This window comes from Canis lupus, chromosome 11, assembly GCF_003254725.2.
Source record: "Canis lupus dingo isolate Sandy chromosome 11, ASM325472v2, whole genome shotgun sequence".
In the NCBI taxonomy this organism is placed as follows: Eukaryota; Metazoa; Chordata; class Mammalia; order Carnivora; family Canidae; genus Canis; species Canis lupus.
Window position 1 is genome coordinate 56079967 of NC_064253.1, and position 24670 is coordinate 56104636.

Consider the following 24670-nt stretch of genomic DNA (forward strand, 5'->3'; position numbering starts at 1 on the left):
CTTTCCAGCCACCCCAGACAGAACTGACCCTCCTTTCTTTGTGCTCCCATTCACTTTCCACAGCCTTCTGTCATAGCACCTGTGACACCTCATTGCACTTGGCATCTACTGGTTCTCCCAGCTAGACTGAGAGTATACCCTCTAAAGTAGCAGCCCTTCAGACTCACCCTCCTCCAGGGCTGGCAATGGAAATCCACCCTCACTATGCCAAGGCATAACCAACCTGGGAGACTACACCTTTGGGACTGATCCAGTGACTCTTTTCATCACAAAATCATTGGTAAGAGGAATGGAAAATTCTTGCTTCTAATCAATAAGCCTCCCCTGCTATGGGAGTAAAGACATATCTGTGGAGCAAATTATTACCCAGTGAAGTCTCATGCCCTTGAACTGGAAGCCAGACCTGCCCCTGAGACTTTGCCCTCCCTCTGCTATGACACCTCTGGACTCAAGAGTCTAAGCTGGTGAGCCAAACACACAAGCATGGAGCGGGAAACAGAGGGGAGCCCAGCCTCTCACCAGGGCTAAGCCTGACTCTGCAGAATACAAGACAGGCACTTCGCGAAGGTTTTTGATGAATGAATAAATGAGTGAATGAATCAATGAAGGAAGGATCCCTTCAAAAAGAGGGCCTTATCATTTCAAAAATTATAAAGATAAAATTTCGCACCAGTCATAATTTTCTCGGGATATACAAATACACAAGAGCATGAGTTGAAGTAAATACCTAGGTGGAGCCCTACCCACTGTCAAGAGGGTCTCATACTCCTCTTGAATTCCTATGATCCTGAGGCACAGGAGTTACCCTGATCCAATACACCCTTCCCTGTTCCCATCTGCCTCTCTGTGCTGCCCACCCCAAACCCCAGCCATTTTGCCTCAGTTCATTCTTCAGATCTGATCTGAACTCAAAGGTCAGTTCCAGAAGGTCTTTCTGAGGAGGAACTGAGGGAGTAGGATGCCTATATTCTTCTAAGAGAAGCACACCTGCCTATCAGCCCATTGTAATGGTATTGATCTATAGTAGAAAAAGAGAGACTGGTGTAATGCTCGCACTCAAGGTCATGTTCACCAAAGGGTCATAAGCTCCCTGTTCAACTCATTAGAATTACTTACTAGCAAACCATCAGGTTAACAGAAATAACAGCAAAGAAAGGGGAGTTGCCAGGGAGGGTTAAAATCAGTTTGTCATCTAGAGGAGGAACTGTATGACAGGCAGTTTTCTGTGGCAACATGCAGGGAAATTTCTGGGGGCGGGAGGCGGGGGGAGGTCCACAGAAGTCAGCCAGCTCACTGTGTAGCCAGAAAAGAAGGTTTCTGTTGTGGTCCTGTTTCCCTTCCAACTAGAGGTAGAGAACAATGGTGCATAATACAAATGGCCTTCCCCCACCCACTCCCCAGGAGAAGTCACAGTAAAGGCTCTCGAAGAAATATCCTTCCACATATTTGGCTTGTGAGGGGAACAATAGTCAAGAATACATCTGAGTATGAGACAAATAAAATTATTCCCAAGAGGCAAGGACTGAAAACCAACGTCAGTCATCTAAAAAGTGGCAGAGACAGGAATGAAGCTCTCCTTCCAGTTCTCACCATGATGGGAAAGTCCTAGTTTTCTAAAAGTGGCAACAACTTAGATTCCTTGTAATAAATTCAGTGAGACTCAGACACCAGGGAAGTAGGAAGAATCTTGTTACCATCCCTCCTCCACACACACATACACACACCCCTCCCAGGAGAACAGAAAATTCCTCCTATACCATAACTAATACAGCAAACTAGGGGGTGGTATCTTCCAAAACCAGAAATCTCTCAAGACTCAAGTCTCAGTGTCACCATCCTAACAGCCCAAAGATCAAGGGTTCTGAAGCCAACCAGAGTTGGAGGGGTTCACTTTCAGAACCCCTTGTTTCTGTTCAACAGAAACAAATCATCTAACTTTTCTGAGCCTCAGTTATTTCATCTGTGAAATTGGCAAAAAGTACCTCTTGCACAGGGTTGTTAGGGACTTTAAGACATATTCATGCCTTAAATAAAGCATTTGGCAACAATGCTAATGAAATTGCAGTACCTTATAAAAGGTCCTGAGTTCTTCTTTCATATCTGTAGATTTACTCGAAAACAAAGAAGCCAGAAGAAATTGAAAGTAATTATTTGTAGAATTTCAAATAATATATATACTTCCCAAAATAATGGAGAAGTTAAAAAAAAAACCTATATACCATATATAGTGACCCTCTAAAATGTAAAAAGAAAGTAGAAACAAAATGACAAAAAATATATGTAAAATATATCTGTTTTAACAAAAACATGTAAATGGGTTATTAACCCCTATTCAAAGATTCTTAGATTGGGTCAAAACCTAGTATTTGCTATTTACCAAATATATCTTAAAATAAATCAACCAAAAATGCAAGGAATATTATGTAAATGCATAAAACATAAAGCATGACTACAATATTAATATTAGATAACATAGACTATCAGGCAAATGCAAGAAAGACCATAGTTTTATATTGGTAAAGGGTTTAACTTATCATGAAAATATAATTGTCATAAACATGTACATGTACATGTCAGATCATATTGCACTGACACATTTAAAGCAAAAATTAGAAATACAGAGAAAAATGACAGAAATATGATTATATTCAGAAATGTTAAAACATCTGTTTTTGACAGATAAAAGAAATAAAGAGTAAGCAAGGAGGGCAGCCCGGGTGGCTTGGCGGTTTGGCACTGCCTTCAGCCCGGGGCCTGATCCTGGAGACCCGGGATTGCGTCCCATGTCGGGCTCCCTGCATGGAGCCTGCTTCTCCCTCTGCTTGTGTCTCTGCCTCTCTCTCTCTCTCTCTCTGCTCTGTGTCTCTCATGAATAAATAAATAAAATCTTTAAAAAAAAAGTAAGCAAGGAAATAAAGGTACTGATTAATCTATTAAAATTGATTTAATATACAATTTTATAAATTATACAATATTGTACAAACAGAAAATATACTTTATTTTCTAAGACCTATAGACCATTTACAATAATTTATGATATATTAGTATAGAGGGAAATTTTCAAAGTTCTAAAGCCAAAGTCTCACAAGCTGTACCTTTAAATTTAATTTATCAAAATTCTAAATTAATAACAAAAGTTTAAAGAAAAGCCCAACCCCTTAGAAGGTTAAAAATCACTTCATTAAGTAATTGTTAAAGAAGAAATATGGGGATGCCTGGGTGGCTCAGCAGTTAAGCATCTGCCTTCGGCTCAGGGTGTGATCCTGCAGTCCCGGGATCAAGTTCTGCATGGGGCTCCTTGCATGGATTCTGCTTCTTCCTCTGCCTATGCCTCTCTCTGTGTGTCTCTCATGAATAAATAAATAAAATATTTTTAAAAAATAAAATAAAAAAATAAAGAAGAAATATGAATCATAATTGCAGATAAAGATGAGAAACCTATAAATAGAAATGTATATGAAATTCCCAAATAATTTCCAAAAAAAGAAAGCATAGCTTCAAATATTTAATATGTAACAGGAAAGATGGGAAAAAAATGAACTACTCTTACTTAAAATCTAGAAAAAGAACAGTAGTACAACTTATAAAAATAAAAAAAGAAATGAATAAACATCAAAGCATAACAAAGGTAAATAGCCAGTACTTAGAACTGGTAAATAAACCTGAAAGCTGGTCTTTCAAACACAGCAATTACACAAAAAGCTTCTAACATATAATTTTTTTTATTTAAATTCAATTTGCCAACATATAGTACATCATTAGTTCAGATGTAGTTTTCAATAATTCATTAGTTGTGTATAACACCCAGCACTCATCACATCACATGCCCTCCTTAATGCCTGTCACCTAATTACCTCAACCCCCACCCACCTCCCCTCCAGCAACCCTTGGTTTGTTTCTCAGAGTTAAGAGTCTCTCATGATTTGTCTTTTCTCTCTAATTTTTCCCCATTCAGTTTCCCCTCCTTCCTTTATGGTCCCTTGCACTATGTTTTATATTCCCCATACTTCTAATATATAATTAAGAGAAGGAAGATGGAGACAACAGTGGCAGGATCATTTTTGGATATTCCTAAATATCCACATAAAAACAGAGTAACTAGACTGCAAAACCAAAGTCTATAGACAACATTTACAACAAAACTAGGTGATAGGTGTCTTTATGATTCCCTAAATACAAGTGGGTGGGACATATCAATAAAAATCAAGACCTGCTTATCAATGGCATCTGTGCAAGAAAAAATAGTAGCATATGCAGATGGATCTGAGAACAGAAGCACCCTATAGGGGCCAGCAAGTTTTCACTAAAAAATGCAATGGGCCAAATTAAGAGCAGTGGCTAAAAGTGGCAGGGATTTTACTCACTCCAAGATCAGATAAGTACAAAGGAGCCTAAAAGGGATGAAGCAGTCCTACCCCTCTGAAATGGGAGAAATGGGAGAGAGACATTTGCAATGAAAAATTTTCTCTTGATACTACAAGATTGAAAATGTGAAAGAAATGGAACAATTTTAAGGAAAGAGAAATTATTTGAATTGATCCAAGGAGATATAAAAGATTCGAATAGATAGAAAATCATGACATAAATAAAAAATATTATCCAAAAATTACCCTTCCTAAAAATGATGGGCACATATGCTGTGATGGACAAATTCTTTCAGACCTTTAAAAAACAGATTAATTCTCTTTATTTCAAGGTTTGAAAATAAAATAAATAAACCTTAATAAAGTAATCATACACCCAAAAAGCCTATGAAACACAATTATTTATGAACAGAGATACAAATTCTAAATACCTTATTTACAAACCAAATACATTATCATATTAAAAGAACAATAATTCTTATTCAAGTAAGATTTAACCTAAATCTACTAAGGTAATTTATTCTATCAATAGGTCAAGAAAGAAAAGTAATAAGAAAACCATAATGTCAACTTCATAGACGGTAAAATGTCTTAAGAAAATTTCATATCTATTCTTGATAAAAGATTATTCATAAATTTTAAAAAATTCATTCTTAACACAAATAACATTTATCTCACTAATATATACAGCTTCAGGTATTATGAGGAAATAATAGAAACATCTCATTAAATAGAAGAGTAAGTCTTCCTGGTTTTACCACTAACATTCAAAATTATTTTAGAATTCCTTGCCAATTCAATAAATAAAGAAAAAGGAAAAAGAGTTATGGATACTGGAAAGAAAAAAATCATATTTGCTGATTTTGAAATTATCCTCTTAGAAATATGAAAAAATAAAAGTAAAAATGACTAGAGATAATTCTCTCCTCCAAAGTGTTCCTCTAGTTAAAGACAGAAGAAACCAACTGTTTCTGATAAGCAATATAATTATATTTAAAATCAAGATGTACCCCATAAATACCCTTTCTCTCCTCCCCAACACAAATTTATTCTGAGTGCCAGATCGTATTTTAATTAAGGAGAGATTAATTTTTTGATTCTGACTCCATTTTGAAAAGTAAATATCATTGGGGTGCCTGGGTGGCTCAGTCAGTTAAGCATCTGCCTTCAGCTCAGATCATGATCCCAGGGTTCTGGGATGGAGCCCCATGTCAGGCTCCTGGCTCAACAGGGAGCCTGCTTTCCCTCTCCACCTCCTGCTCATTCTATCTCTTCTCTCTCTCAAATAATAAAAATAAAGTCTTAAAAAATTAATTAAATATTATTTGCATTTTTCTTTTCATAGATCAAATACATATGCATTTTAAAAATTTTAAATACAGATAAACAAAAATTAAGAAGTAAAAATTAGGGATCCCTGGGTGGCGCAGCAGTTTGGCGCCTGCCTTTGGCCCAGGGCGCGATCCTGGAGACCCGGGATCGAATCCCACATCGGGCTCCCGGTGCATGGAGCCTGCTTCTCCCTCTGCCTGTGTCTCTGACTCTCTCTCTCTCTCACTGTGTGCCTATCATAAATAAATTTTAAAAAAAAATTAAAAAAAAAAAAAGAAGTAAAAATTACCCATAAACCACAGAAAACCACCATACTCTGAAATACATACACCACTTATTCTGGTTTATTTACCCATGTTGTATAATTAATCTCTTGCCTATATAAACTTTTATCATATAAAGTTAAAATTTAGTCTTTTGTTTTTCTCATTGTGGTAGGTTGAATAATGGTCCCCAAAGATAAGCTAGGTCCTAATCCCTGGAACCTATGAAATGTTACCTTATACATCAAAAGGGACTTTGCTGGTATGATTAAGTTAAGGATCTTAAAATGGTGAGATCATCTTGGTTTATCCAGATGGGCTCTAAATGTATTCACAACTGTCCTTATAAGACGAAGGCAGAGAAGAAGACACAGAGGGTCCATGGATGTCAACTAACTGACAATGGCAAAATCACTCAGCCTGTGCCATGCCTTTCTTTTTTCACAAAAGGATCCCCAAAAAGAGAAGAAAAAAGATTGCCAAAATGGAATTAGTGTCATGATGAGAAAAATGACATTAAGAGAGTTTCTTGTGATAAGTCCACCCATCCATCTGTCCATCTATTCACCCATCCACTCATCCATCCATCCATCCATCTATCCATCCATCCATCCATCCATCCATCCATCCATTCAACAAATATTTATTTGGTGCCTCATATGTACCAGGCACTGGGACCACCATATAGAACCAGAAAGCCAGATCTCATCTTACTGTTACAATGCAGTGGGAAAGGTGACATCACAATTAATCACAAAATGTATCATTACAAGTTATAATAAAAGCTATGATAAAAGGAAAAGTTTGGATGAGATTATATTGAGGACTCACTTTAGATCGGGGTGGCAGTAGAGGTAGTCAAGAAAAGTTTCTCTTGAGAGGCAGTATTCGTGTTGTCCAGCTGAGGTAAATATGCTAAGGGACTAAAAGAATACACAGGTATGACTGCAGAAGTAGTCACTAATCCTGAAAAACACAGAGAATATAAGAAGGGAGGGAGGAAAATGTACACATCTCTAAAAGTGGAGGAAATGTGGAGTCTGGAAACTGCAGAACAAAAAGTGAAAAGCTCTGAGTGTGAGAAAAGAAAGAGGCTGTCCTAGTGAGCTCAGGGAGAAGGCAAGCAAAGGAAACTCACGCAAGCACTCACTCCTGTGTAAGTCCACAAGCTCACTCTGAGTCTCTTACTGAGAGACCGAATCTCCTAAGATTTACTGCTGAGTTGGGTATGTTTAAAGCTTTCAGAGCAACTTAGCATCACAAACCCTTCTAGGTTCCTTCCATTTGTTGCCTGTGTCTTCTCTGGCTGAAGGGATTTTCAACTCTACATTTATGGAAGGAACAACAACTTACGTCCTTTTCAAGGGCCATTGTTGTTACGACTTATATCCTCTTACGGCATGGAAAAGAATCATACCGTGGTCTAACCCTACTGGCCCAAGTCAGAACTGCAAGGTGACCCTGACCAATAGATTCCTTCACTTCCTCACAACTTTTATCCTCTCTGCTTTTTTGATATATATATAATTTAAAAGTTTTCTAGTAGCCATATTTTTAGAAGTAAAGAAAAAAAAAGAAACAAAATGAACTTTAATAACATTTTTCATCTAACCCAATTCTATGGACTAAACATGCCTCCTCAAAAATTCACATATCAAAGCCTAATCCTCATTGTGTTGGTATTTGAAAGGGAGCATTTGGGAGGTACTTAGGTACAAAGGCAGAGCCCGTCATGAATGGGATTAGTCCCTTTATAAAACAGACACTAAGAGCTCCCTTGACCCTTCTGCTATGTGAGATTACAGTGAAGAGACTATCATCTATAAACCAGGAAATGGGCCCTCACCAGACATCGGATCTGCTGGTACTTTGATCTTGGACTTCCAAACCTCCAGAACTGTGATAAATAAATGTTTGCTGTTTATAAATTACTCAGTTTGTCATATTTTATTATAACAGCCTGAGTGGACTAAGGAAATAGATATATCCAAAGTATTTCAACATTAATCAACAAAAAACTGTTAATGAAATATTTCACTATTGCATTCTCTCCCCTCCCCCCTCTTTACTAAGCTTTTGAAATCCAGTGTGCATTTTTCACTAAATGCATGTCTCAATTCATACTGTCCATACTTCAAATCCTCAATAGCCATCTGTGGCTAGAGGTTGCTATACTGGACAGCACAGCTAATACACTGTAACTTACTTTTATGTACTAGAAAATTTTAGAAGTCGAATGTATTAAGATTTTTAAACAAAAGTTTGAAATGGCTTCTTCAAAGCAGTATACTGAAGATCTGGCTCATAGGAAAATGCAGCCCCTCTCATCAAGACAAAGAAAGTCCTCTGATAAACCATGTGATTTCAGGCAGTGCCACTGGATTGTACCATGCCAGGATACTCTACTGCTGTGGTGGAGCCCAAGTAACTGGCCAAGTTTTGATTTTAGGGGTGAGAAGACAAGTCACTCTGACAAAAGCAACCCTAAATACAGTGCCTTGGTGCAAAAAAACTCCACATTACTCACTTCTTTAGCATAATACATTGCAAATGTCAGTCACAAAGCAACTTTTACCTAGACACTCTATATATTAAGTCATCATCAGCTAATAGGGCATTTGTTTCAATTTCTTCATCAGATTATACATTTAATTTTATAGGACAGAATAATAGTACATGGTAATGTGCAGTTTGCAAGTATTTTTCTGTCATTATCTTATTTAATCCTAATATAATCATGCATCCTTGCACTGGGAGAAAAGGACAAGAAAGCAGTAAGTCTTGTTGGGAGTACCAGATCATGAGATATCCCCTAGTTCTAATTAAATGACAGACATATGAACCATCATTAATGCAAGTTTTTTTCCCCCCACATATATCAAGATTTCCAAACTAGAGGGAAGAAAAATATTTCTTAGCTCATTAGCATATGTTAACATAAAATAGGTGTTACTAGTTTTTTTCCTGCTAATGTCTAAACAACAACCGTGGTAACCAAAGAGAAAGTTAAAAATAGGTGAAACCTCATTTTTAATAACATTAAAGTTGGAAGTCTCTCTCAGAGAAAGTGGACATTATTGACAGTCATTTTTACTTTCATCAAGACTGTGGTTCTAAAGAATTTAGTCTTATGAAGCAGGTAAGAGTGGAAAGCTTTGTCTGGATGCTATATTCGTGAGCTAGAAGCCCCTGTTTTCTTTCTGTCACCATTTCTCCATCACCTATTATGGGAGTGCTTAGACATTTTGACAAGGGTGTTATTTCACAATGAAACCTTACAAAAGGGAGGAAGAATATTTCAAAAAATATGATGAAAACATCCAAGGTCATTATGCTCCTCATTCCTTTGTACTGAATTTATTTCCTTCTGGTATTTTGCTGTGCACACAAAAAAATTTCAATGTAGAAGAAATTCAAAAGCTCCTCTCTCACCAAAAACATAAAATCTTTAAAAATCATATCTTTCCCCAGTGCCTTGATTTGTTTTAAGAAAAACAGAATCGAATATTTAAAAATTCATTCTAAGGGCATCAGTCATACAAGTCTTATTTAATAAAAATTACGTATGGCAAGTATAGCGCCCACATTTAAGAAGAAGGTCTAGTCAGCACAGAAGAGCTACCATCTCTTAAAATAGTTATCACCATATTCATAAATCATCTCACTAATATCTATACTTTTCCTTTGTGGCTCAGTATATCTGGCCACATATGCACTGCACACACACACATACACACACAATTCTTGATCATACCTTTTGAAAGGTCCTGTTGACTATAGCTTGCGCATGGGAAGTAGTGAGGGACTGCCTAATGAGAGCTTCGCCTGAAAACAGATAGACATGGGGGGGGGGGGGTTCAGGACCAGCAATATGCAGGAAAACCCTGCTTATTGTGAAGTGGTAAGCAAAGCAGAGGAGTCAAGCATCCCCAAAGTTAAATTTCAGTGAGTTGCCAAAATGGTATAAATGGAAAGATAGTGCAGGGAACAGGTGTCAAAACAGAATAAAATGAAACAAGCTCAAGAACCAAGTGAGTTAATAATAGTCAGTATGGGAATTAATCTGGTGAGGACGCACAGCCAGTCTGCCATTGTATCTTTTGGGCATGGCTTGTCACTGGGTTGGACTGAGGACACGTCTTTTAGAGCAGTATTTTTCCAAACTGTACTGGGCATAGATTTACCCGAGAAACTTGTTAAAATGTAGAATCTGATCATTCTGATTCAGTAGGTCTGTTGTCAGGAGGAGACTCTGCATTTCTTACAAGCTCCCAGGTGCTGTTGGTGCTGCTGCTCTTATGGCCACATTCTGAGTAGCAAGGGCAATAATGACAAAGCCAATGATGACTCAGTAGCAACAAACCTTTTGCTGCTTCTGTCTTTGCTCTACATAACTCTAATAGCATTTTTTAAAGCTTTTTAACCAGTGCTCTTTAGGAATCATACATAGGTAAATGGGCCAAGCCTGTACTTGGACAAGTATCAGGATCTCTGCCAGCCAAGAAATACTATGTCACCGAGGAGATCATGATTTATGAAAAACAGAAAAGCAAAAGGAACTTTCTGAACTTCTTCCTGTTTCAGAAGTGGCCCAGGGTACAGACAGTGATATAAAAATGACCAAAGACAAAGCCTGCATGAATCTTGGAAATGGCATGAGAGATCCCACTCTTTAAAGTGGGTTGGCTCAAAATAAATAAATAAATAAAGTGGGTTGGCTCCAAGTTTCTGCTCAATAGCAACTCCAAGAAAAAATGTAAAACAAGAACAAAAAAATTTCCAAGAAGAATGGTAGTCAAGGATCCTGAGTTAAAACCTCCAAACCCAACACCAACATCAAACCCAAATTCATAGAACTGAGAGCTTTTACTTCCAGTATTATCAAAAAACAATGATGCTAAGGTTGCCTGCAACCTAAAAGACTTTAGGAAAGAATTGCCCCTTGTCAAGAAATCATCAAATAATAGTAGTTATTTTATTTTAGCATTTACTGATTCAGGTGAAACATGTGCTCTCTAAGCATTATCTTATTTAATGCTCACAACAAACCTGTGTAGTAACCACTGCTCTTAACCCAGATGAGGGACCAAGTTTCAGAGAGATCAAGTGACCTGCTGAAGGTCATTCACCTAGTAAGAGGCAAACTAATATTCTAAACCAAGGCTGGTTATATGTCTGCATAAAAATATTTTTTAATTAAAAGACTATATAATTCTAAAGCCAAAATGCAATTAGAAACTATAACCTAAAAAAAAAAAAACCTAAAAAAACCCTAAAAAACAAAAAAAAAAAGAAAAAAGAAACTATAACCTTATCTACCCAAGCTACTTTGTATAGTATTTACAAGGTTCCATGAAGATTAAAGACTTGAAAGTACTTGGAAAATATCAGTAGGAGAGAGAGAGAGAGAGAGAGAGAGAGAGAGAGAGAAGAAAGAAGAAAGAAAGAAAGAAAGAAAGAAAGAAAGAAAGAAAGAAAGAAAGAAAAGAAAGAAAGAAAGAAAGAAAGAAAGAAAGAAAGAAAGAAAGAAAGAAAGAAAGAAAGAAAGAAAGGAGAAAGAAAGAAAAGCTGGCAAACAAAGGTACTTTGTAAACTATAAAGGATGAGTTTAGTTGCTGATGTGATTTATCATTCTTAGATCCCAAGATTGTAGAGCCAAGTCAAGGCTGCAAACATAAATCAATCCTTCTTCAAGCTTCAGGAGATAAAAGGACCCCTTTGAACTCTAAACTTCAACTTTTCTTGGCCTTGGTATCACCCTGTGGTAATTTATATAAACGAAGACTAATTGTGAGAAAGATTATTTCTCTTTCCTCAAGGAAATTCTCTGTGTGTCTATCTTTCTGTCTTTCTCTCCCTCTCTCTCTCCCCGCTCTTACCTCCTGTCTTACATACACACACACACAATTAGATCTAAGACTTAACTTCCCCTTCTTATGAAAGCAAAAAACTGAAATCCAGGGAATAGTGATAAGCCCAAGGTCTAACCATACCATAGAAGAGTCAACATTTTAACCATCCATTTGACTCCATACTGTCTCTTTTTGAAAGGGAACTGGAAGCAAGTTTTAGAATAAATCACAGGGACAGAAGGAGCGCATAAGAATAGAATCAATGCTATTGTAATAGTGTTGTATAGTGACAAAGGGCAGCTACGCTTGTGGTGAGCAGAACATAAGGTATAGAGTTATTGAATCGCTATGTTGTACATCTGAAACTAATGTAACGTGTGTTACACAACTACAATTAAAAAAAGAAAAGGAACTGGGAGCAGGATGGACTATACCTTCCTTCCTGGAAATGTATTATTTTTCATTCATTCATAATTCAACATGTTTATCAGAGCTCAACACTGAGTACTGGGATCACAAAACTGAATGAGACATAGTCCATATTCTCACGAAGCCAAAGTCCAAGACTTTCTCTGTGCCATGCATAGCCTTAGTGACTTTCAGAATACAAAGATAAGTCAAAGCCAGTTTCTATTCTCAAGGAAAGTGGTAAAGAAGAGGACCTGGACCTATAAATGTTTGATTGGGAGACAGGTGCGAGGAGGATGCAAAGAAGACCATGATTTGGGTTTCTTGGGGAAAATAACAATTCTAGCAACATGAGAGATTTGAGAAAAAAAAATCAATGTGCCTAATGGGAGATGTGACTATGGTAGAGACTCCTGGAATTAAATAACCGATGATGGAAAGAGATTTTACATAGCTAATCCAAAGCTGACCATCCTCCCAGCAAAGTATATTTTCTTGGATAGGTGGTTTTTCAAGGCATGTTCTGAGAAATTTCAGGGGTTGGGGCTAAAAGCATTATACTAAAACCAGGCTGCTATTCTGGTGTCATCAATAATTTTTATTATTCATTTTATTAAATGTTTAAGAGAGTACACATGCTGTCTCTCCAAAGTAGAATCAAGCTTCCCATTCATTCTTGGAAGCCCTCTAGGACCTCTTGGGCCATGATTTTTGATTTGTGGAAATTCTTGCTTTGGACTGGTTTCCTAGAAACAACAATATATCCAGAAGAGAGTTCTTCTAAATCCCCCACTCCTTTCCGACCTACCCACATATATAGCTCAAAAGCTTACCTTGAAAACTTTAAGGAAGGAAATTCCAAGCCTCTCTGGTAAAGGATTCTGGATCTTGCCTGATGGGCTGCCACACCTTAAATTTGGTTGAGCCAGGATCCCTCCCCCATGGTTTAAGCTCATTCCTGCTTCACAAGACTTCAATAAAGATAGCTGATCTTAGTCCATCTTTTTTTAAAAGATTTTATTTATTTATTCATGAGAGACACACAGAGAGAGAGGCAGAGACACAGACAGAGGGAGAAGCAGGCAGGCTCCATGCAGGGAACCCAACATGGGACTCGATCCCGGGTCTCCAGGGTGACGATCTGAGCCAAAGGCAGGGGCTAAACTGCTGAGCCACCCAGGCATCCCTTAATCCATCTCTTGATGATTAATCAAGCCTAATACTATGCTCCAAGGAAGATCTAACTTGCTCCTTTTATTCATTTCTTCATCAGCATTCAGTATTTCTGAGCACTTCCTATATGTCAGATCTGTGCTGCCAGAGACCAAAGCAGATACAAAAAGAATCAGACATGGTTCCTGTTTGAATATCTTATCTTCTAATATGGAAACCATGCAGTAAAATAACTCCAGGAACAAAGAGAAAATGCTCAGAGGCATAAGAGAGAAGCATAGACAAAGTGCTCAAGAATTTGAGAAGGAAGGGACATCTGGGTGGATCGCTGTTTAGCACCTGCCTTGGGCCCAGAGCCTGATCCTGGAGTCCCAAGATCGAGTCCCACGTTGGGCTCCCTGCATGGATCCTGCTTCTCCCTCTGCCTGTGTCTCTGCCTCTCTCTCTCGGTGTCTCTCATGAATAAATAAATAAAATCTTTAAAAAAAAAAAAAGAATTTGAGAAGGAAGAGATTACCTTCATTTGGGGGACAAGGGGGCTCATGAGAGGCTTTGTGATGAAATAGCAACTAGTTGGGAATGGAAAGATAAGGAGGTGGACACGTGGATGTGGAGAAGATTAGAAATGGCCAATCCCTTAAGTCAAAAGACAAGACACCAGACTAGATTGGCTGACGGACTTTAAGGGAAAGGTGGAGCCACTAACCGGTGATATATTCAAGGATCTATGCTAGGGAGAGAAAACTGGTTTTAGCCACACACAGCACAGGGTCTGTGTGAACCCATGAATCTTCTTTTGTTTATATTCAGCCAAGTGAACCTGGATTCAGAAGGAAGATACATTAAAGCTTTCATTTTAGTCTCAGAAGAGGAAGTCACTACCAGGGAGGAATAAAAAGGGTTTATTATAAAGGAGGACGAGAATAACAGATTCACTTTTTTTTTTTTTAAAGATTTTATTTATTTACTCATAAGAGACACAGAAAGAGAGGCAGAGACATAGAGAGAGAAGCAGGCTCCCTCTGGGAGTGGGATGCGGGACTTGACCCCAGGATCCTAAGATCATACCCTGAGCCGAAGGCAGACGCTTAACCCCTGAGCCACCCAGGCACCCACAGATTTGTTCTTATATCAAAACTGCATCATGGCATAGACCCTAAAGTTTTATTTACACAGCAACACCAAGAAGGTGTTTGGATAAAATATCTTTTAGAATGAAGTGTTTCTTAGATGTCACACCACATAACAACATATAGGGAGAATGCCAGCACAGTCAAACAGGGTAGCAAGCAAATCTCCTTAAAAAGTGAATGTCAGGAAATGGTCATTTTCCCCCACTCTTGCCAGGCTGAGTAATGTGCCCGTAAATTTTACACAAGAGCATCTTCGAAAGAGAAAAAAAAAAAAAACACAGAACAATGAAATTAGGGAAGGGTCTGGCAATCAGATTAAAGACTCATGGGTGAAAAAAAGTCCCCAAAACAAATGTGTTGGAAAACCCATTTTGCTAATCATGCCAAGAGCTAAGCCCCACTTGAACTACTAGAGATGTGTGAACCTCCCTTAATGTCATTTTTTTAAAAGAGTGCACCTAACAAATACAAGTTTCCCTGGGAGAATCACAGTTGTGCAATGGCATTTTTCGTTTGGTTGGTTAAAATGTCTCTTTTGTGTGTCTTCTATTTGTAGAAGGGGCTTCTTTTTGTCAAGATACGGGTATTTTCTCCACCTCATGCAACTCTGTACATACAAAAGGGGGGAAAACACATTTATTTGCAGATAGGATTAAAAATAAAAAATTGTCTTGAACTTGGGTAAATTTGATGGCAAATATTTTAAAACACAGCATAACTTATTAGGAAATATGAACCAAGGATTCTTTTAAAAGTAAATCACTTTCAGAAAACTAACCTTGGCTGCTTTGAAAACAGAGTTGCATTTTCATTCAGCCAACACACCATTTCTGACAAAACAATCCTATCTGGGAAATACTGGTGATCCCCATTGAACTCAACGCAGCTAAATAAGGGTGGTTCAAATTACATTTCCCCCATGGCAGCAGGGCAGCAAAGCACTAATTCAACTTCTCTAATGAAGGATAGTCAGGGCAACAGGTATCTTGTTGGGAGAAAGGTATTCAACAAGGCTATACAAGACCATATAAGTTTATAAACATTGGCATTTGCCTTTTTGTAAGGAAATGGAAACAGAAAATAAGGCCTTTTCATTATATGAACTGGATAAAATGAAAATAGGGAAGAAAAACAGTAAAAGTAACCAGCTCCTACAAAGGATGACAACGTGTATTTTTGTTTGAAAGTACTAGAAAATAAAGGTGTGATCATCAGCAACCAGTATGAATTCCATAGGAGTTCAGAAGGCATGTTTAAAATGATAGTACTTGGGGATGCCTGGGTGGCTCAGCGGTTGAGCGCCTCCCTTCAGCCCAGGGTGTGATTCTGGAGTCCCAGAATCAAGTCCCACATCAGGTTCCCTGCATGGAGCCTGCTTCTCTCTCTGTCTCTCTCTGTCTCTCTCTGTGTCTCTCATAAATAAATAAATAAATAAATAAATAAATAAATAAATAAATAAAATCTTAAAAAAATAAATAAAATACTAGTACATACATACCTATCACACACACACATACACACATGCACACAGCAATTTGGCATTTTGAATGCATATGTGTCTTCCCTACTCTTTTCCCTAATAAATGAGTTCATGTAACCAGGAAAAACATAGATCTCAATCCAAAAATGTAATCGGGTAGAGAAGAAGTATCAGGAAAAAAATAATAAAGAAAAAGGATGTCTTGATTTCTTAAACCTTTTAAGGAATCTTAACTCTTACTTTGCACCAAATTATGACTTCAATGAATGTTATGTTGGCATGGGTAGGTAGTGTCCACTTTCCCTGTCTGAGGCCAGCCTAGAGCTGCATTTACTCCCTTCTCCTCATTTTGAATAATTAGAAGAGCCATTGTATTTCAAGCCACTTGAAATGACAACCCTCCAGTTGTGAAGAAACTCTAAAACTGACTCACATAAATTTGCTGGCTTTTCTAGCTCCAAGGAGTATAGATCCACAAACACTTCATCAACAAAGCACAGAGCCTTCCCTGGTGTCCTTCTCTTGACTGCATGCTGGATGCCAGTCTTGCTCTTCTGGTACAATAGGAAAGGAAGATGGAGTTCTCAAGAGGCCCTGAGCATCTACTGACATTGCTGGTTTACCTTATATAGATTCTTTAAGTCTGTAGCAAGTGCCCTTTTGATTAAAAGTACTTCATCTTCTCAGCTTATGTAATTATTTTGGAAAGTTTTTTGATTTTGCAAACCCCAAAAGCACAAAAGTCAGCCTCAGTGGTCTTGGGAGAGAATAAAGTGGTCAAATATAAGGGCTGAGACTTAATTCCTTAACAGCCAGGAAGGCATTAGAAGATGGCAATCGGTGGGGGGGAGGGGGGCGGCACTTGGGTAGCTCAGTCCATTAAGCATCTGGCTCTTGGTTTCAGCTCAGGTCATGATCTCAGGGTCATGAGATGGAGCCCTGCATCAGGCTCTGCACTCAGCACAGAGTCTACTTGAGATTCTCTCTCCCTCTTCATCTGCTCCTTCCTCCTCTCTGAAATAAATAAATAAATAACATCTTTTAAAAAGAAGAAGATGACAATCATACTTGGAATGGAGTAGAACAAGGGCATGCATAAGTTCACCAAGAACAAGACAGAACAGGGCAGCCTGTTCTCAGCAGTTTAGTGCCGCCTTCAGCCTAGGGTGTGATCCTGGAGACCTGGGATCGAGTCCCACATCAGGCTCCCTGCATAGAGCCTGCTTCTCTCTCTGCCTGTGTCTCTGCCTCTCTTTCTCTCTCTCTCATTCTCTTGAATAAATAAATTTTAAAAAATCTTTAAAAGAACAAGACAGAACAAATCTCATCTGCTTTTCTCACACAGAAGACCACAGATATAAAGTTTTATATCCCTCTTAATATTATATCTGATCAAGTATTTCAAAATACACTTATGTGTCAGAAGGAGAAATACAGATTGGTTGATCATATAAGTCTTGGTTAATGCACCAAGATCAACCAGGAAGGATATCTCCATTGGTGCTAAAGACTGTTTAACTAGCCTCAACTTCTAACAGCTCTCTCAGACCCTACAAATGTGGCATCAATCTGGAGGGACAGAGCCCTTATTAGAATTGCAGTGTATTATCTTTCACGGTTACTATATCAATAATACATTTTATGTGCATTGGTATAGAAATGCTACCTGACCTGTTATTTTCCCCTGAGAATTTCTGAGCACTATTTCCCACTGGCTTCTTTGAGGTCCTACCTACTGCAATCCATGTTGCTCTTATATTTAGCATTTTTACTCTCCTCTCCAATATTTAGTTAAAATCCCTCTTGATAGGTAAGTCTCCTACAAAAACAAAACACAAAACAAAAACAGCTATTCTGTCCTAGTCTTTATAAAACATATTCTGTAATAGTAGCCTGAACCACTTTTATAAAGTCAAAAGAAATAGTCAAATATCAGTGATTTCACATAGTTCTACATAGGAAACCAAATCCAGTGTCTTCTGCTAGTAATTCATTGGAAATCATCACAATCTGGGGGGAGAAACTTTAGTCTATATAAGTCTGTGAAGATAATAGAGGATAGCATTTGAAGTAGATGTCACCACTAATGTGAGCTCAGAAAAAATAACAACACTAATTGGACAGAGGTCAATGAGCTTCAAACACATTTTCCTCCTTCTATTTACAATCTATATTCCTGAAGATGAAGGTTTTCTCTTTCTGCTTGATAGAGGCCATTATTTCCCAGTAAACTTGAGGACTTAACATGTAGTAGTATAATGTTGATGATTTTTCTCTGTCCTCAGTTTTTAAAGGCTTCCTATAAATACTCTCTTCCTTAGAATTTAATAGCTGGAAATTCCATATAGAGCAAAAGTGAAAACGAGTAAAAGTTAATTTAATCATTTCATTTGAGATTATTAATAAAGAAATATTACATGAAATGTATCAAATAGTATTATAAATGAGGTTATGCATAAAATATTTCATATTTGTGAACAAAAGTAACTTTGCAATCTAGAAAAGTATTTTATTAATTTAGTTGATTTTAGAAAATATAACCCTGCTTTCCTCCAAAGAGAAGTATTTTTATAAACTTTAAAAAATATTTATTTATCTTAAGTCTAGATTATAGTTGTTATATTCTATCTCACAAGTCGAATTTTAATTCCTGACACTCTATCAATGAGCTCCCAAAAGACATACCTGTGTTATTATAGAATGTGCCTTCCATGAAATATATCAAATATAATTTGCCCCCAATTAAAAAGAAAAAGAATTATGGCCAGATGGAATAAAACGTAAATATCCAAAATGCTAACCTATTTATAATATATGACCAATTAGAAAGATGGGAAAAGGGAACTGAGAACCTGTTGCCAAAAAGAAATATGACTAAAGGGAGATTTTGATAATTTTTGTTAAGTTTCTTAATTTGATAATTTTCATTGTTTCTGGACATTGAAAAACTATGAAAGCACAATTTAATGAACCTGTAGAAAAATTGGGAGTGAAGAGATGGGAGATAGTGAATGGATATCTATTTTATTCCTAGAATGTCCTATGGTCAGTTTTTAAAATAGCAAAATATTTTCGAGGCATGGGATGCTAAAAATTTGAACACAGAAACCAAAGAGGATTTCTACAGGCCTGAATTCTCTTCAACTTTCCTTTCTCATCTTTGTATCTAAGAATCTGGGACTTTAGCAGAACAGTTCATTGTGGGGGGAAAGAATGAATGTGAAGAGAAGCAAAATTATGACAGTTAATCTCCAGCCATGTATTCATTTTAGGCAGGTATTATTTCATCTTGCCTAGTTCTGTAAAATTTACTCATAAAAGTCCCCAGCTCTCACCAAAACAGTCAGGACATGATGGAAGAACTCTTTTTTTGAGTTTGTGACTCATACAGTTAAAACTTCACTTGCATTATCAGAGTTTCGGTTTTAAGTTCCCTTTATTATGCCCCCTGAGGATGTAGTAATTTAGACGTTATCTAGACATTTTAGGTAGAAGAAATAGATATTGAACAGAATAATCCGTATTAGCTATGGGTAGAAATAGAAATTACCATATAAATTATTTACCTGCCTGGTTGAATTTGTCTGCACTTAACTAAACAAGCCAACTGTGGGCAAGACACAATGCTAGGAGATTCTGAGGGTTTTTTTTAAAAGAGCATTTATCTATTTGCTTTATTCTTGCCTCATTTCACAATGTAAACACAAAGAGATGCTTGCAGTCAAATTGGGAAAATATAAGTTAAAAATAAAAGAGGACAAAGTTAAAAAAAAAAAAAAAAAGAGGTATAGGCCAGGGAAAGAGAAGCTCAGATAGGTAAGCCAAATGACCTCACATAGACTACAGAGTTTACTCCAAACTTCTAGAACGTCATGGCAAAAGAGCATTATTCTTACTTGTGATGCTGAAATGTAGCTATCCATCTAGAGAAGGAAACTTTTTTTAATCACTTACCTCTAAAATAATTATCTCTAAATTGAGGAATGTGGTGTAATGCCCTTAACCATGGTGCTAATTATTTTCTATTTGTCTCTGCCCCCAACTCGCTCTCTGCCTTTCTCTCTGCTCTGTGCACAGGAGACTCACCCCACAGACTGTCTCTCCCAGTCTTCTTCCTGGTTGGCTCCAGGTTGCGTTCAGCTGTAGACTGGCAGTCAGAAGAGGATAAAGGTTGAAGAATCCCTTCCCTGCTTCTATCTGCTTTGATCACATTTCTGTTAGAGACTGCCTGTCTTCAGTACTGCAGCTCTTTCGGGTAATTGTCCTGATGACTCCAATAATCCATCAGCTCATAATGGTAAGAGCTTCCCACTGTGTTAAACTCTGGCTGCCTCAACATTTTTTGTTAGTTCTCTAAATTCTTATCCACACCTTGCTGTCCTTGAAGACTCTTCCTTTGAAGCAATGGTCATGGCTTTCCTACCAGAACCCTGATTGATACAGATGAAATGTGTATTTCAAAAGCCTCCTTCTCAAAAGAAAGGTCAGAGCATAACAATTGCCCTCAAATACATCTTAGTCAAAACACCTCTATAAGAGTCAAGAAATTATTGTTCACGTATACCAAAACTAACAGTCTAGAACAGCACTATTCAATAAAACTTTCTGATGTAATGGGAATGTTTTATATCAGTGCTGCTCAATACAATAGCCATTAACTCTGTGGCTATAGAACTTCTGAAATGTGGCTAATGAGACTAAAAAACTGAATTTTAAAGTTTATTTCACTTTAATTAATTTACATTTAGATAGCCACATGTGGCTACACTATTGCAGAGCACAGGTTTGTATGAACTCAAGGACAAAACCTAGAGACTATCCAAATATAAGGTACAAAATTAAGTACCATCCCTGCTGATCAAAAGCCTATAGTTGGTAATGATGACTACAATATGAGGAAAATTAAAGTCAGTATCATCACAAGGATATAAAATCTAAAAGAGGAAAAGTTCATACCAAATCACAGGTATCAAGAAAATCTTCACAGAGGATTTTGTGATGAGTTTGGACAACTGAATAGATTGTATCAGCTTTCTATTTCTTTTTTTTTTTTTTAAGATTTTATTTATTTATTCATGAGAGACAGAGAGAGAGAGAGTTAGCTTTCTATTTCTACTAATAAACTACCACTAACTTAGTGGCTTTAATACAACACAAATTTATTATCTTACCGTTCTGTAAATTAGAGGTCCAACATAGGTCTCCCTTGGCTAAAATCAGAGTATCAGCAGGACTACATTCCTTTCTGGAGGCTGTAGGGGCAAATCCATTCCCTTGCTTTTTCATTGCTAGAGACCACAAACATTCCTTGGCTCTGGGGCCTTCATTCATGCTTCGAGGCCACAATGTTTCAGCTCTTCCTGCCTTTCTTCCATAGAAGAAATATCCCTTCTGACCATAATCACAAAAGGTTCTCAGTTTTAGAGGACCCCCGTTATTACATTAGGTCCACCCAGATAATCTAGGATAATCTCCCCATCTCAAGATTGTTGACTTAACCACATCTGCAAAATCCCATTTGTCATATTTACCGGTTCCAGAGATTAGATTATGCATATATTTTGAGGGCCAGTACCCTGCCTACCAAAGATTTTCTACAGCAAGAGTTTAGAGATGAAAACAAAGGGATTCTAGGAGGAGATGCAGGGCAAGAACAAGGCAGACCAACAAAAATTGACAATATAATCCCTAGAATCTGTGAACCAGTTCACTTGATTAACCAGCATCCTCCCTTCCTTCTATAATCTCTATTGTAACACCCGCTGAATGCTCAGGGCAGTAGGCTATCCTGAAACATCTGTTCACACCTACTTCCGCCAGATGAGTTGTATGCCTACCAAGAGCCAGCTATATTTCTTGCCAAACCTATTTAGGCCAGATGTATTTATCATTGTAACATATAATTTAATTAAATAGTACATAAACCAATATGATGTGAAAAGAGAGTTGTTGATTCCATGCAAATTAAGTTGAATGTTTTGGAAGGACCCCTTATAGGTAAGATGCTAAAAACTTTTGCTAACAATTTAGATATGACCAAGAGAACCACAAAGATTATGGAGAAAAGAGTAAAAATTTTAAAAAGGTCCATAACCAGATTGTCCTTAACTAGGTTTACTATATACTATGCATTATGAGTTAGTTTATACAAGAAATATTATAAAGAACTTCAGTCAAATGACTCACACTTAAAGAAATGCCCTATCTTGAGGCATTGGGGTGGCTCAGTGGGTTAAGTGTCTGACTTTTGATTTCAGCTCAGGTCATGATCTTAGGGTTGTAAGACTGAGCCCCAGTTTGGCTCCATTGGCTCCACACCTAGCTCGCTCGCTCTCTCAAAAAAAAAAAAAAGAAAGAAAGAAAGAAAAGAAATGTCATATCCCTTCCTCATATGAATGTACAATGTATCTTCTAAATATAAAAATGTTTAAGATTTATGTAAGTTTTATACTTTTTTTTTTTTAGAGAGAGAGTGTGTAGTGGGGGAGGGGAGGGCAGAGGGAAAGGGAGAGAAAGAATCCCAAGCAGGCTTCATTCTCAGCTTGGAGCCTGACAGGGGGCCAATCTCACCACCCTGAGATCAAGATCAGGGTCAAGATCAAGAGCCACATGCTTAACCCATGGAGCTACCAGGCGCCCCTCGGTTTATACTTTTTTATAATGTCCTTCTTTCAGTGACTTTTCTCAATAAACTAGTTAACTAGACATGTTACAAAAGAGGACTTCTGGTGCATTTGAAAAACAGAGATGGCACAATCGCAGATGAAGGGAGAGTGGGAAGGAGAAAACACCATCAGAAGAGGCTGAGTAGACACGAAGAAGGACCTCCATGTCACACTGAGAAATCTGGATACTGCAACAGGCCTGTTGTTTTTGTTATTTGATAGTAAATGTTGTTGAGCATATCAAAGGACATGCTAAGATCTGCCTTTTATGAGATTAATCAGGCAACTAGCAGGCGTCCAGTCCCCAGAAGTCCGAGTCATTCCTCCCCTAGCAAAGGCCACTGGATTCCTTCCCACAAACTTGAGTCTTGCCCCTTGCGCTCTAGACCTGCACTGTCCAATAGGGTAGCCACTAGCCACATGCGGCTATGGAGCACTTAAATGGGGCTAGCCCAAATTGAGATGTGCTATAAATGTAAAATAAACCCAGATTTCACAGACTTAGTATGAGAAAAAGAATGTAAAAATCTGATTAATAATGCTTTACTGATCACATGTTAAAACAATAATATTAAATATATATGGGTTAAATAAAATACATGATTGAAATTCACTTCACTTATTTCTGTATACTTTTTAAAAATGTGGCTACTAGAAAATTACTGAAAACTATATGTGTAGCTCACATCTGAGGCCTACATTATATTTTGTTTTTTGGACAGCAAAGCTCTAGTCTTAGATCAGTCCTGGCATGAGATAGAAAGTTTAAACCACCCCATCCCTGAACCCAATGTTTTGGGACTCACATTCCTATTATGGGGGTGTCTAATTTAAAATAGAGTCCCTGTCACAATCTTCTTTCTCCACCTTGAGACATGGTCTGGTTTCCCTGATTTTCGCCTTAAAATGTTTAAGGCTCTTCTTACTTCCCCTCATTCCCAAATCCATGTTTCCTCCCTCTGGTGACTGTTGGCTTCCTCTGGAGAAGCAGAGATTTCTGGAAAGATGATCAACAATAAGGCATTGGATCTGGTGGTTAGGGAATCATCACTGACCTTCAAGACAATGATCATATCAACTGCTTGAGTGGACAGCTGAGCAGTCAATGCCATGTCAATGATGTCGTGGGCAAAAAGACCTGAAGAAGAACAAAACAGTGATAACAAAAGCAATTGCAAATCCCTGACCCAGCCTTCCTCTACTGATGCAACTAAGACTTGAAGAATAGAGGGCTTCCTGCCTGTTAGTCTGAAGTAGAGTGTTAACCAAGACTACACTTTCAAAAAGCACCCTGTTGGATGGCGAGGGATCACAATAAGGTTAAGAAGAAAAGAGATAAATTTGTAGCACTGAGACTACATTCAGAAATGAGAGATATGCCCTCAAATTGCCTCACCTTTATGCAAACAAAGTGGAGTATGCCCTGATTTATTTGCCCATCCAGGGAACTGGCCAGATTTTTTTCTAAAACTCTTGAAGGCAGGGATCCCTGGGTGGCTCAGCAGTTTGGCGCCTGCCTTTGGCCCAGGGCGTGATCCTGGAGTCCTGGGATCAAGTTCCGCATTGGGCTCCCAGCATGGAGTCTGCTTCTCCCTCTGCCTGTGTCTCTGCCTCTCTCTCTCTCTCTCTATGAATAAAAAAAAAAAAAAATCTTTAAAAAAATAAATAAAAATAAATAAATAAAGTAAAATAAAACTCTGGAAGGCAATCTCTGTTTTTGTATTGCCTATGAACATGACCTGGGAGAAAGCATCTGATTCTGTCCTAGAAGTAGCTCTAATTCTCTTGGGCTGCTGGGGAAACTCAATGGAAAATGTTTCAATACATAGGAGCATATGCGTATGAGTATATATACATGTGCCTCTGTCTCATGTGTGTGCTCATGTATTTATGCATGTGAGCATTTTAGTTGATGTAATGCTATAGATACCTAAAACATGGACACACAAGACAAAACAGACTAGTCACTATGAAAATAATGTCAATGAAGTTGGACAGGC

The 24670-nt window shown here is 37.7% G+C and overlaps 1 long non-coding RNA gene across 1 annotated transcript; it reads right to left on the reverse strand.

The window, feature by feature from the left end:
• Positions 1-6670: 6670 nt before the first annotated feature.
• On the reverse strand, positions 6671-24299 carry LOC125756070 (uncharacterized). Its single transcript, XR_007414095.1, has 3 exons — positions 24067-24299; positions 23726-23808; positions 6671-6882 (listed from the first exon to the last, which is right to left on the reverse strand). It is a non-coding gene; the product is annotated as an uncharacterized LOC125756070 (long non-coding RNA).
• Between the last annotated feature and the right edge of the window lie 371 nt (positions 24300-24670).